The following is a 13704-nucleotide window of genomic DNA, read 5'->3' on the forward strand; positions in this document are numbered from 1 at the left end:
TAATAATTATTTTTCATGTTTTTCTTAAGAAGAATCTCCTTGTTACAACCTCCAAGGCCAGACCCAGAAGGGAGTATGATTCCCAAGGATCATGAAAGCATGGTCCTTGGAACACTGGGATCGGCGTCAGGCATGAACGCTGTCTACACAGTTGCTGCTTGTTCCCGAGACTAGCCCAAAAGGGAATGGCCTGGGATAAAAACAAGTAGTAGTCAGTGTAGTGTCTTGGGAAAGATGAGATCAAAATAAGTCTTATAGTCTGCAATTAGGAATAAAAGCTGGACTCAGAGTGGACTCTGCACCTCAGTCCAATAGAGGCTGCAGGTCCCCTGACCCATCGCACCAGGTTTTGTGTTCTGTCTTCATGCTCATTGCTGGCTCCCAGACCACTAGGGCAACACTGCAGTCCATGGGGTTGCAAAGAGTCAGACACAACTAAGCGACTAGCACTTCTACACTTATTTCTGATCCAAAGCCGTCGTCTTCTCAGGGGACCCAACCTTGTTCCTCTTTCTTTCTCTATTCTCTCTAAACCCCATACTTCCTCTCGGGAGCCTGCAAGCTAGAACACAGCCAGGATAGGGTTGACTTACTTGGGGAATTACCTTGACTTTGTGGTGTAGTATTTGTTATCACTGCTCACAGAGTTGTGGATTTTGAACTCTGCACATTAGAATCATTCTGGCAACTTTGCAAAATTATGTAATTGCCTGGGCACCACTCAGATGAATTGGATATAGGCCTCTAGGATTGAGCCCAGAATTCATATATATTTTAAATGTTCCAGCTAATTCTTATGTATAGCCAGTTGAGTACAGACACAGAGACAACTGGGTATACTTGGAAGTCTACAAACCTTGAGTGTGTATCAGTCCCCTGAGGAGCTTGTTAAACATTAAAATTCCTCAGTCACAGTATACCTCCTAATCCTCCCAGCCTCCGACTCTGAAGGCTGAGGAATTCTACATTTTTAACAAGAACCCTAGGTAATTATGAGGCAGCCTGTTCACAGATTCACACAGTTTAAAGGAGGAACACCCTGGGGTCTAGTCTGCTCTGACAACAGCAGGCTGTGTGACCTTGGCCCTATTAATAAGTACTCTAGTTTTGCTCCTCATTGGTAAAATGATTATAGAAATAATCTGCTATACCTACCTCTATTAATACCTAGCTCCACCAATCAGGGACTGGGGCGTTTTAATTTTTGTATCCCACCCCAAACCTACATCAATTTCTGGCACACAGTAGGCACTCAACTATATTGAAGATGTGCTCCTATGTAGGAAAGCAGATTTTAAAAGGACTAAGTATGTCTGTGGCCACCAGGTATGCATTTTTATTGGGTGGGTAGGTGTGTGCATGGGGTGGCTGATATGTGTACAGAAGACTAGAAATTCTGGAAATCTAGGTCTCTAGGTTCATTCATTTAAGCCTGTGTGTGTAAACTTAGGGCATGGGTAGAAGGGTGCCCTTTGGCCTGGTTTCGCCTATCTTATGTCAAAATTTGTGTGGATTTAGATGTAATCCTACAGCCACTGCTGACATAGGCACTCCTGCAAGAACTGAACTTGCAAAAGACATGTTACAATTCAATGATTTTGTAACACCTGTGGCTCTGAAATAAACCTGTTAAAAAGCAGCATGGGTTTTATTGGACAAGTATAATAGGACAGTTCATTGAAGTATGAAAATTTCTTATTGATTTAAGACAGTGTCTACAAATACCATCCTCTGACCAAACTGTGAATGTTTTTATGTGAAATGCCCAATTAGTGTACAAAAATTACACTATGTGCCAAGTCAAGGGAGTGGGCAGAGCAAGAGACTGGAGCCAGGAGCCAGATCTGGGCTCTAGTCCTGCCTGAGGACTCACTGTGTACCTTGGGCAGGTTGGCTCTCCTCCCTGGGGTTAAGTTCCTCTTCTGTAAAATGAAGTTTTGGATGATTATCTTGAGGGTCCCTTCTGTCCCCCACAGGATATGGCTATCTGCTTGCAAGACTGAAGCACTGAAAGTCTTCTCTGTTCACTCTCTCTGCTCAGAATCACCCCATGTGATCAGAGTAAACCAAGTGGGTCCCTCCTTCCCTTTTGGTCATTCAACCTGCATTCAAACTGACACCTCTATAAACCAGTCCACACTATTCACTCTTAGAAAGGTGATACTCAAGAAGTCTACCAACAATTTCCAATGTCAATAAACTTGATAGTCTTTATTTCTTTAATACTCCATGTTAAACCAGAATTCTAGCTACATACAACCACTTTCAAACAACAAGAGGCTTGTTTGGGGGTGGAGATAAGGAGAGGCTATTTCATTCTTTGGTTAATAGTTCAGGCTCTGAGCACTGAAAAATAATTACAGTTCCCTAAATCTGCATGTAAAACCAGAAATGTCTAACAGCAACGTACATATGACTCATTGAGAAAACCAGATTTTTCTTTCCACTCTTCTTCCTATTGGTACAGGCAGACCTTGATTTATTGTGCTTCACTTTATTGCACTTCAGAGAGTGCACTTTTTACAGATTGAAGGTTTGTGGCAATTTTGTGTCAAAGCGACTGTTCCGACACCATTTTTTCAAAACATTTGTTCACTTCGTGTCTCTGTGTCACATTTTGGTAATTCTTGCAATATTTCAAACTTTTTCATTCTTATTTGTTATGACCTGTGATTGGTGATGTTACTGTTGGAAAAAGAATACCACTCACTGAAGGCTCAGATTGTTTTTAGCAATAAAGTATTTTTAAACATGTATGTAGAAATGGCAACCCACTCCAGTATTCTTGCCTGGAGAATCCCAGGGACAGCGGAGCCTGGTGGGCTGCCGTCTATGGGGTCGCACAGAGTCGGACACGACTGAAGCGACTTAGCAGCAAACATGTATGTAATACATGTACATTTTTATATCTAATGCTGTTATTGTTCAGTCGCTAAGTTGTATGATTCTTTGCAACCCTATCAACTTTAGCATGCCAGGCCCCCCTACCTTTATTAACTCCCTGAGTTTGCTCAAACTCATGTCCGTTGAGACAGTGATGCCACCCAACCATCTCATCCTCTCTCACCCTTTTTTCTTCCTGCCCTCAATCTTTCCCAGTATCAGGGTCTTTTCCAATGAGTCGGCTCTTTGCATCAGGTGGTGAAAGCATTAGAGCTTCAGCATCAGTCTTTCCAGTGAATATTCAGGGTTGATTTCATTTAGGATTGACTGGTTTGATCTCCTTGCTGTCCAAGGGACTCTCGAGAGTCTTCTCCAACACCACAGTTGGAAAGCATCAGTTATTTGGCACTCAGCCTTCTTTATGGTCCAACTCTCATGTCCATATATGACTAATGGAAAAACCATAGCTTTGACTATAAGGACCTTTTGTTGGCAAAGTGATGTCTCTGCTTTTTAATACACTATCTAGGTTTGTCATAGCTTTTCTTCTAAGGAGCAAGCGTCTTTTAATTTCATGGCTACAGTCACTGTCTGCAGTGATTTTGGAGCCCAAGAAAATGAAATCTGACACTGTTTCCACTTTTTCCCCATCTGTTTGCATGAAGTGATAGGACTAAATGCTATGATCTTCATTTTTTGAATATTGAGTTTTAAGCCAGCTTTTCACTCTCCTCTTTCACTTTCATCAAGAGGCTCTTTAGGTCCTCTTCACTTTCTGCCATTAAAGTGGTATCATGTGCGTATCTGAGGTTATTGATATTTCTCCTGGCAGCTTGTGAGTCATCCGGCCCAGCATTTTGTATGATGCATTCTGCGTATAAGTTAAATAAGCAGGGTGACAAACTTCTTTCCCAATTTTGAACCAGTCCATTGTTTTATGTCTAGTTCTAACTGTTGCTTCTTGTCCTGCATACAGATTTCTCAGGAGGCAGGTAATACGGCCTGGTATTCCCATCTCCTTAAGAACATTCCAAAGTTTGTTGTGATCAAGTCAAACGCTTTAGCGTAGTCAATAAAGCAGATGTTATTTTTTTTTTTGAATTCCCTTGCTTTTTTTATGATCCAGCGTTTATGTACATGTAATGCTACTGTCATCCATTAAGTACACAGTAATGTAAATCTAACTTCTTTATGCATTGGTAAATGAAAAATTCATGTGACTCACTTTATTGCAATATTTCATTTTATTGTGGTGGTTTGGAACCAAATCTGTAACACCTGTATGTGTGTTAGTTTCCTATTGCTGCTGTAAGAAATTACTGCAAATGCAGTGGCTTAAAACAACCCAAATATATTACCTTACAGTTCTGGAGGTCACTTGTAGCTGATTCATGTTGATGTATGGCAAAAACCACCACAATATTGTAAAGTAATTAGGCTCCAATTAAAATAAATAATTTCTTTTTTAAAAAGAAAAAAAAGGCCAAAATGGCTCAGCTGGGCTGTTCTCCTTCTGGAGGCCATAGGGGAGAATCCATATCCTTGCCTTTTCTAGCTCCAAGAGGCTGTCTGCATTCCTTGGCTTGTAGCTCTGTGTCACTCCAACCTGTCCTTCTGTTATCACTTCTTTAAATCTCCCACCTCTCACTTTCCCTTATAAGAACCCTCATGTTTACATTAGGCCCATTCAGATAATCCTGGATAATCTCCCATTTTAAAATCCTTAATTTAAGCAATCTGAAAACTCCTTTTTGCCAAGTAAGGCAATATATTTTCAGGTTCTGACATTAGGATATGGACATTGTTGGGGGCTATTATTTTGCAAAACATGCAGATTTACTTTCAAATCCCACCTTGGTCACTATGTGACCTTTAGTAAATTATATCCTTTCTCTGGGCTTCAGTTTCCTCATCAATTAAAGTGGGTTAATGACCAATCACTGTATGGTTTTTTGTTTTGTTTTAATTGGTTGGTTTTTTTGAGGATTAAATAAGAAAATGCTTAAGCCCATGGCATACTGTCTACCTGCTATGTGTTATACTTAAGAGGAGAAAATTTGGGAGTTTAGTTTAAAAACCAACCTGGAGCCTGTCTGCAGTCATCTACACCTTAGCATCATGTGTAATCAGTGATGATATTCAGGATGATGACTCAGCTGCTGCAAAATCCTAATCTTCAAAAGCTTTAATTGTTTGAGATATTCTCCTAATTAAGGTAGTAAATTGGAGAGTACTGTCTTAGAGAAATTTTTAATTATAAGAGTTGGGGAAGGGACCTCCATATTTTCTATATATAATGGTGAGTTAAACAGAAAATTCTATTTGCCAGAGTCTCTTCCCTTCTCCCCTTGATATTTGTGGTGCTTGAGGCCTGCCTGGGTGGGTGCCTGTGCATTGGTGCTGAGGTTGTACAGCAGGAAAGGCACTGAATCTGGTGGGAGGGGCCCTGTCACACTGGCAAGCTGGGAGGAAAATGAGCCCTGTTTTCAGGAGAAGCATCTGTAACACATCTTTGTGGGCTACTCATTTGGAGTTTCCTAACGAAAGGGCATCTAGTTCCACATCAAACAGGAAAATCAACTATTCTGCCCAAGAGTGTAGGTGAAATGTGAGACAGCCCAAAACAGAAAAGAGAAGTCTCCATCAACACAAACACTTCCTTCATCTTTTCAGAGAGGAATAATCATCCAATAAAACAGATGAAGTGATTAATATTGAACCAGAAGAATAGCAAAGGCCTGGACATGGACCAGTGAACATCACAACGGCTTTGAAGGATGATGAAACAGATATAAGTTCCTCTTTTCCAGTCTCATGGGAATAAGTGTTTGTCCAGTGCTCTGAGAAAGGTAGTTAGAGTTAATGTTAATCATATGTGGGTGAAATTTTGCAGTGGTATCAGCATAATCATAGGTTACATTTGCAAAGTACTTTGGTGTCTATAAAGAGTTTCCTTATGTTTATTTCATGTAATCCTTAGGGTAACCCTGGAAATTGGCCAAAGCAGGTTTTACTAACTCTGCTTTTACAGATGCAGAAACAGAGGCACCAAGAGATGAAATGATTTCCTTAAGGTCAGACAGCAGAGTAATGGCAGAGCCAGAATGTCAACTTACATTGATCTCCACTGGCTGTCTTGTTCTGCTCTTGGCTGCCTCACTGGAAGCCTGTCCATCTGTTGCCTTCATACTGAAGTGGTAACAGACTTCTTTTCATTCTCTCTTGCCTCTGCCCCTCACTGCACCTCACCTTTATGCTAGTCCCTAGTTCCCAAAATACTCTCTCATTTTGCTTCTAAAAGGGTAGCAAAGTAGCAACACTGGCATTGTCAGGAAGCCTGTTAGAAACGCAGAATCTCCCCCACCGTAGACCTCCAGACTCAGATCCTAGGTGTTTCCTACACACAGTCAAGTTCAGGAAGCCCTCTCGACCACATCTGTGTATCTGGTAATCCAAAACGACTCCTTCTCTTCCCTTTTTCCTGTTTCAAACACCACGAGGGTTGTAACAATGGAATTTCACTGATTTCCTCTTTCCTTCTGGAACTTCCGCCTGTACCAGTCGATGGCTTTATGGCCTCAAAAGAACTTCATAGGCTCGTTCATTCCCCACGTTTTTTTCTGTTAAGCCCTTCCACCTTAGAGTCCTGGCTCACCCTAGCAAGAAGTTCATTCAAGGAAGTTTTCTCACAGAATGCTCAAAGGGCTCTCAGTAAGATGTACTCCCTGAGAGGTGAGAGCGGACCCCATTATTTGCTTTAAGAGAGATCAAGATAAGGCCTGGGCCCCACAAACCTCTCTTGGGTAATCAAAGAGAACTAATTCGAGTTGTTTCTTTCCTCTTCCTTAGCAGAAACAACAAAGATACTTGGCAGTGAAGGAAGGGGTGAGGTATTGGTGGCGGGAGGCAGGGAGGGCGTATGTGACTAACCTGCAAGCCAGGAAGAGCACAGATAATCGGTCAGTTAGGAGTTAGTTTTGCCAGACAGAAAAGAGAGAAGATAAATAACTTGAACAAATTAGTCTCTTTCACACTTTCTCTTCCCCACTCCTCCAAAGTTTAAGAAACTTCTCTTTTTATTTTTTAAGAGCACAGATAATTGTCAGATCCTCTCAGGGTCACAGGTCAGGGGCATTACAGGTTTAAAAATAAACAATTTTTTTTTTTAAGCCAATACAGAAAGGGCACTGAAGGTCACCTGATAAAACAGAAACAAGCAAAATACCAAGATATAGGTTTTAGGCTCAACAAGTGGAGTTATAAAAGATTCAAAGGCCAGATGCTGTTCCTAGGGAGGGGCCTGCCAGTGGAAGGGCACATTGCCCTCTGTTCATGTCAGCAGGAAACCCAGCTAAGCCACCAGTGGGGCCAGGGCACAGCTTGCACTCTGGAGAAAACCAGAAGGCTGATATGCTCAAACCAACCATAATTTATGATAGACCAGTAGGAAAAAAATGTGATATTTGTTGAATTTTATCTCTATAGTCAGGATGGTATCTCTGGAAGGAAGAACTGGGGTTGACACAACCAGAATGCATGAGTGTCAACTGAAGTCTATTTATGGTTTCCTGCAAGGCTAATAAAGCTGAAAAACTCACCCAGTATACACAAAATCGGGGGAAGGATGGGTGCAGGTAGCTTGCCTAGGTTTCTTCAAGAGGAGCAAGGGTCTTTCAGTCTGACCCAAATGGCTTTTTGTTAGGTCTCAGCAAGACGGACTGCAGAGGTTTCTCTTTAGCTCTTACAAAAGTTGAATTTAATCTCTCCTGTTGGGTCCACTTATGTCTGAACTTGGACAAAAAGAGCTCGAAGGTGCTGGGAGGAAGGTGCTGGGATGTAGGATGGCAGTGTTTTCTATGACAGGGATCTAATTTTAAGAAGAAAGTGTTTTTCTTTACATCGGAAGCGATTTGTAGGTTTGACTGAGTCTCAACTCCTGGAAATTACCTCCTACTTTACAGAGAATTCCACTTCAAATTAAGAGTCAGGGACTTTCCCGGCAGTCCAGTGATGAAGACTCTGCCTTCCAACATAGGGGGTGCGGGTTCAATCCCTGGCCAAGGAACTAAGATCCCACAGCCATGTGGCATGGCCAAAAGATTAAAAAAAAAAAAAAAAAAGTGTTGCTACTGATATTGGCCATTCTGTGCAGGAATGCTCTGTCTCCCACAGCTATGGGATTTATCCTAGGCCCACTCACTCTCTGCTCCTCCCTCCCTTCCTTTCCATGGGACACATGGAGAGTAAATACAGTGGCATAGCCCCAGCTTGGTCCAAATCTAAGAGGGTGGAACAGGGCTGTAACTGCAGATCACCTTCATGCTCCAGGGTGTTCAAAGCAAAATAAAGTTGGGTGCGGTGAGGAATAGAATGGGGAAGCATTAGACAGGACTCATCTGTCACCTGCAAAGAAAAGAAAAGAGGCCTGGGTACACTGGCTACATCTGATCCACTCTAGCACTGTAAACTTTGCCCTCAATTGAGAGCTAAGAATTCGGTGTATAATCTGATTCTTACCCAGGGAAATATTTATCTTTGGCAAGTGTGTCCTTGAAGGCTTAAAGATAAGGGTTCAGAGGTTCCAAACTGGCAGCTGGCAGGCAGGATCGTTTACAGACCTGTTTTGTTTGGCATGTACAATGATCTTCTCTTTTTAAAATTAGTTCTTGACATTAGCAGGGTAGAAGCTTTCATATAAATATCTGAATTTCTGCCATTTCTTGAAAGATTAGAAGACCTGGCTATGCTGGGCTTCCCAATTCCACACAGCAGTAGTCACAGATTTAGGTGGAGCTTGAGGGTCACAGTTCACCCCAGTTCCTACCACTCCCTGCAACCGTAATCTGAACTGTTTTATTCTTACCTTATCTGCCCATATCAGAAAATAGTTTATAAATGCTCTGTTCTGTCACCCTAAATTAGTCAAAACCACCCTATGAGCACAACAGCACAAAACCTCGTGGGTTTTAATCTCTGAATCTCTCAACTTGGCCTCCTGATCTTACAGGAGTCCCTTAAAAATTAGCTTTACCTCTGACCAGGGTAACTCTTTATGTTAAGTGCAATTAGAACCATGGAGGAATCTTGGAGGAAATGGTTTTAAAAATGAGGCCATGAATTAAGATCCTTTCTTTGCTTTCTCTGAAGAATGAGCATCTCTGCCACAGATCTGTCTGATTATCTTAGAAATAAATTAGTAAATAATCCTCGGGTGAGAAATCCTACTTTGAGTTACTTGGAAGTAAGAGGCTATTGTAACCCACAGATTTTATTACTATCATCACAATTTATAACAATAGCATTGGTGTAGAAAATCATTGTACTGTAACTTTGAACTTGGACAGGCAGCTGTTTCTGGAGCTAAGAATTCTTTTTAAATTCCACTTACTATCTAGTCAGCTGTGTATAATTTATAGTGAATATAACTTTATTACTGAAGCAAAATTCACATAGTATAAAATTGACCACTTTTAAAGTGTACAATTTAATGGCATGCAGTACATTCACAATATTGTACAAGCTGCCACTTCTATCTAGTTCCAACATGTTTTCATCACCCCCAAAGGAAACTTTGTATGCATAAAGCAATTGATTCCATCCCCCCTCCTCCCTATCCCTGGAAATGATCAATCTGCATTCTCTCTGTATGAGTTTACCTATTCTGGATATTGTATGTGAACAGAATCCAACAATAGGCAACCTTCTGTGTCTGGCTGCTTTTGTGTAGCATAATGCTTTCTTGGTCCATCCACATTGTAGCATGTATCAGCACTTCATTTCTTTTTATGACTGAATAATATTAATAATAATAATTTAATGACTGAATACTCTATTATTTAAAAAAATAGAGTACCTATTCTTGATACTTCTGGTATTTTGCTCATTGACTGCTTTGTACCATAGAAGACCAAGACTTGAGATAAGAAAGGAAAATAGTTTTTCCAGAAACCCTCTCACCAAGAAGGTGGGGATAAAGAAAAATGTACAGTATTTGCAAGGATGTGAACGCCTGTATTTCAAGGTTAGGCAGGTTTCCCTCAGGCTAAGATTGCAAATTGCCTTTCACAACTTTGTTGTCGTTGTTCATTGGGTTAAGTTGTGTCTGACTCTGCAACCCCATCGGTTCAGCACGCCAGTTAGCTCCTTTTAAGGACCTCTCTCTGAGGTTTTACGCCAAGCTTTCTTGTCCTTCACTATCTCCCGGAGTTTGCTCAAACTGAGTTTGTCTACTGAGCTGATGATGCCATCCAGCCATCTCATCCTGTGTCGTCCCTTTTTCCTCCTGCCCTCAATGTTTTCCAGCATCAGGGTCTTTTCCAATGAGTTGGCCCTTTGCATAAGGTGGCCAAATTACTGGAGCTTCAACTTCAGCATCAGTCCTTCCAATGAATCGTCAGAATTGATTTCCTTTAAGACTCACTGGTTTGATCTCCTTGCTATCCAAGTGACTCTCAAAAGTCTTCTCCAAAACCATGGTTTGAAAACATCAGTTTTTCCTTGGGTGCTCAGCTCAGTCTTCTTTATGAACCAACTCTCATATCCACACATGACTACTGGAAACAACATAGCTCTGACTATAGAGACCTTTGTCGGCACAGTGACGTCTCTGCTTTTTAATACGCTATCTAAGTTTGCCATAACTTTCCTTCCAGGGAGCAAGCATCTTTTAATTTCATGGCTGCAGTCACCATCCACAGTGATCTTCACAACTTTAAGTTTCTGTAAAGGGTCTGTCCGAGTTCTCTCATTTCCTTTCACTCACATAGCCACCAGCAAGAGTGACCTGGAGGTTTTGGAAACCAGGTCAGAGACCCAGAGATGTTATCTCTTCATCTTGTGAATGTCCTGCAGAATAGGTTCAAACCACAGGAAAGGAGCAACAGCTCTCACACCTTGAGCTCTTGCTAGGTCTCCCATTCAAGGCCCTCAAAATAGCCCTATTAACTTTACTTCTCAGTTGGAGAAACTGAGGCACTGCAAGGGTAAATAATCCACTGGAGGTCACACAGCAGGCTGGTAGTAAAGAGCACAGATGGAAGCAGTTTGAGTGCAGAACCCATGCTCTTAACCAGAACACCTTCTGGGTCTGACATTCCTATCTGCTAACAAGACGTGGCAAGGTGCTACACAGTCCTTCTGGCCATTGGGGGTGCAGGAGGGCATGGCAGGTTGGGAGACATTGGCAGCAGCGATGCTGACCCAATCTTCCTAAAGGTGAGAGAGGGGGCATCTGGCCCAGGGTCTGCTCACAGTCAGCCTGTGTGCCATCTTGGGCTTGTGGACCAGGGATGGAAGGCTCTTAACTGCACCGTGGTTTACCATTTCAGTGTATGCAGGAATCACAGTTCCAGGGCCCTACCTGTAGGGAGTCAGATGCAATAGGTGGGTAGGACACAGGAAGATGTTTTTTCAGCAGGTGCCCAAGTGATTCTCATGCCACATGGTCCTCAGACCACACTGTGAGAGAGATTTGTTAATCTCATCCTAGATCCGTTGTTGTCCCTTTTCTCCTTTGGGCGTCTCAGAGAAGCACAGTTGCCGAGGTCCCAGCAGAGGTCACAGGCCACATGAAATGGGCCTGGGTCAGAGCCTGCAAGAGGGGTTCTGGGGGCTGCAGGTGGAGTAGTTGCTTAGAGATGGCGGTCTCTGGGAGTGCATTCTTAGATGCACTGAACCCTGGAAACATACATGAACATTAATTTTGTTACACATCCAAAAATGCTGAACTTTGGCCCAGAGTCAGCTTCTTCCACCCCCTAAACTGCTGAGTCACCCACCTCTGTCCCGGCTCTCCTGTCCTTACAGCCCAGGGAGGAAGGCATGTGGGCATGTGGCCCTCAAGTAAATTCCTAGAGACTTCCAGCTCTCTGGGTTCTTTTCCTCTAATACAAGGAATGTACTATGGATAAGGGAAGAGAAAATGCAAAATCCAAAGCCATTTAAAAGTCTAAACATGAATTCTTCTCTATTGAAAATTCTCCCCTAATTTTTTTAAATTGGTTCAGCTATTCATTAATCGTTGAATCTTTACCCTAAAACCTTTTAGTCTAGAAATGTACTTGTGCTTAGGCCAGAGATGAGGTTTTGACATTGCATTCCCCTGTTGGATCACATCCATGCTGGAATCAATTTAAAAACTGCCTTCCTAAGGATTAAAATGCGGCAGATTTTAAAGTGTCTTCCTAGGCACAGGGTTGAGGAGCCTGACATCACAGCCTGAGGCTCTGAAAGGAAACACTGAGATCATGGTAGGAAAGGTGGAAGAGAGATGAATGAAGAAGAAAAAAATCACCCACAGAAAACCACTGTCATTGTATTCATATATTTCCTTCCATGTTTTTAATATTCTTAAGTATATCCTTTATTCAATTTTGGCTATTTTTTTTCCTTTCTGTTAGTATTTACAACATGAGCATTTCTCCCACATTATGAGATAGACTTTGGCAATATTGTATTTAATACTACATGATGTCCCACACACTGGATATACTATAATTTATTTGACTGGATTTTTATATGCTGAATTCATTTGCACATATTTGACTTTAATAGATGAGCAATCCTTTTGCATTTAAGAAAATTATTTATTATTTATTTTTGGCTGTGCTGGGTCTTCATTGCTGCACAGGCTTCTCTCTAGTTGTGGTGCATGGGTGGTGCGTGTGGTTCATTGCAGTGGCTTCTGTTGTTGTGGAACACAGGCTCTAGGAAGTGCAGCTTCATTAGTTGTGGCACCTGGCCTCAGAATTTGTGATGCCAGGCTCTAGAGCACAGGCTCAATAGTTGTGGTGCACAGGCTTAGTTGCTCTGTGGCATGTGGGATGCTCCCAGATCAGGGATCAAACCTTTGTTTCCTGCATTGGCAGATGGATTCTTTACCACTGAGTCATCAAGGAATCTGCATATTTCTTTTTTTTTTTTTTTTTAAGTTTATCACATCAACACGTTCCTTCATATGAAAATACTACATCAAAAATTGTGAATTCTTTTAAGGCTCCTGGTACCTCTTACCAAATTGCTTTCCAAAAAGGCATTCTGATAGTTATTCCACCTACATCATGTAAGTGCTTATCAATCAAATTTTTGCCAGCGTGCATATTGTAATTAAAAATAGAACACAAGAAGCTTTTTCCAAGTGATAAGTTTAAAATGTTCTACATTTTCACGTGTGTTCCTTTGATACAAAGGGTGAACAGTTTACATATTTTTCTAATGAGGCATTGATATTTTTCTTGCTGACTTTATATATATTAAGTTAAATATAGCTATTAATTTATAATAAATTATAATAATATATAATGAAATTAGATATGTACATTGAATCTCTCAAGACAGAGGGGATGAGAGACAGAGTATACAACATATTAGTCTCTTGTTTTAAAAACTTGTTTAAAATAATGTTTCAGGTTTGTCATTAGACTTTTCATTTTTTTGATGATTGTTTTTGATATGCAGAAATTTTAAATTTTATTTGCTCAACATGTGATTTTTTTTCACTTTATGATTTCCTCAATCTTTTTTGATTAGAGTCCTTGGCCATTTTAAATCTTAATTATAATTTTTAAATTATGTTACCTTATTTTTTATCAGTTAAAAAATTGTTCATATTCTGATTTCTACTTGATTTTGGGGGAGTGTAATGTGGCACAAGTTTCCAATTTTATATTTTCCTCCAAAAGAGCCAATTTTCTTACCCCATTGGTTTCCAGAAGGTCTTTTTAAAAAAATTATTTTTTATTGAAGCATAGTTGAATTACAATGTTGTTAATTTCTGCTGTACAGCCAAGTGACTCAGTTATACATAATACACATTTTTTTCAT

Source organism: Giraffa tippelskirchi, chromosome 1 (genome assembly GCF_054371585.1).
Source record: "Giraffa tippelskirchi isolate mGirTip1 chromosome 1, T2T-mGirTip1v1.2.pri, whole genome shotgun sequence".
In the NCBI taxonomy this organism is placed as follows: Eukaryota; Metazoa; Chordata; class Mammalia; order Artiodactyla; family Giraffidae; genus Giraffa; species Giraffa tippelskirchi.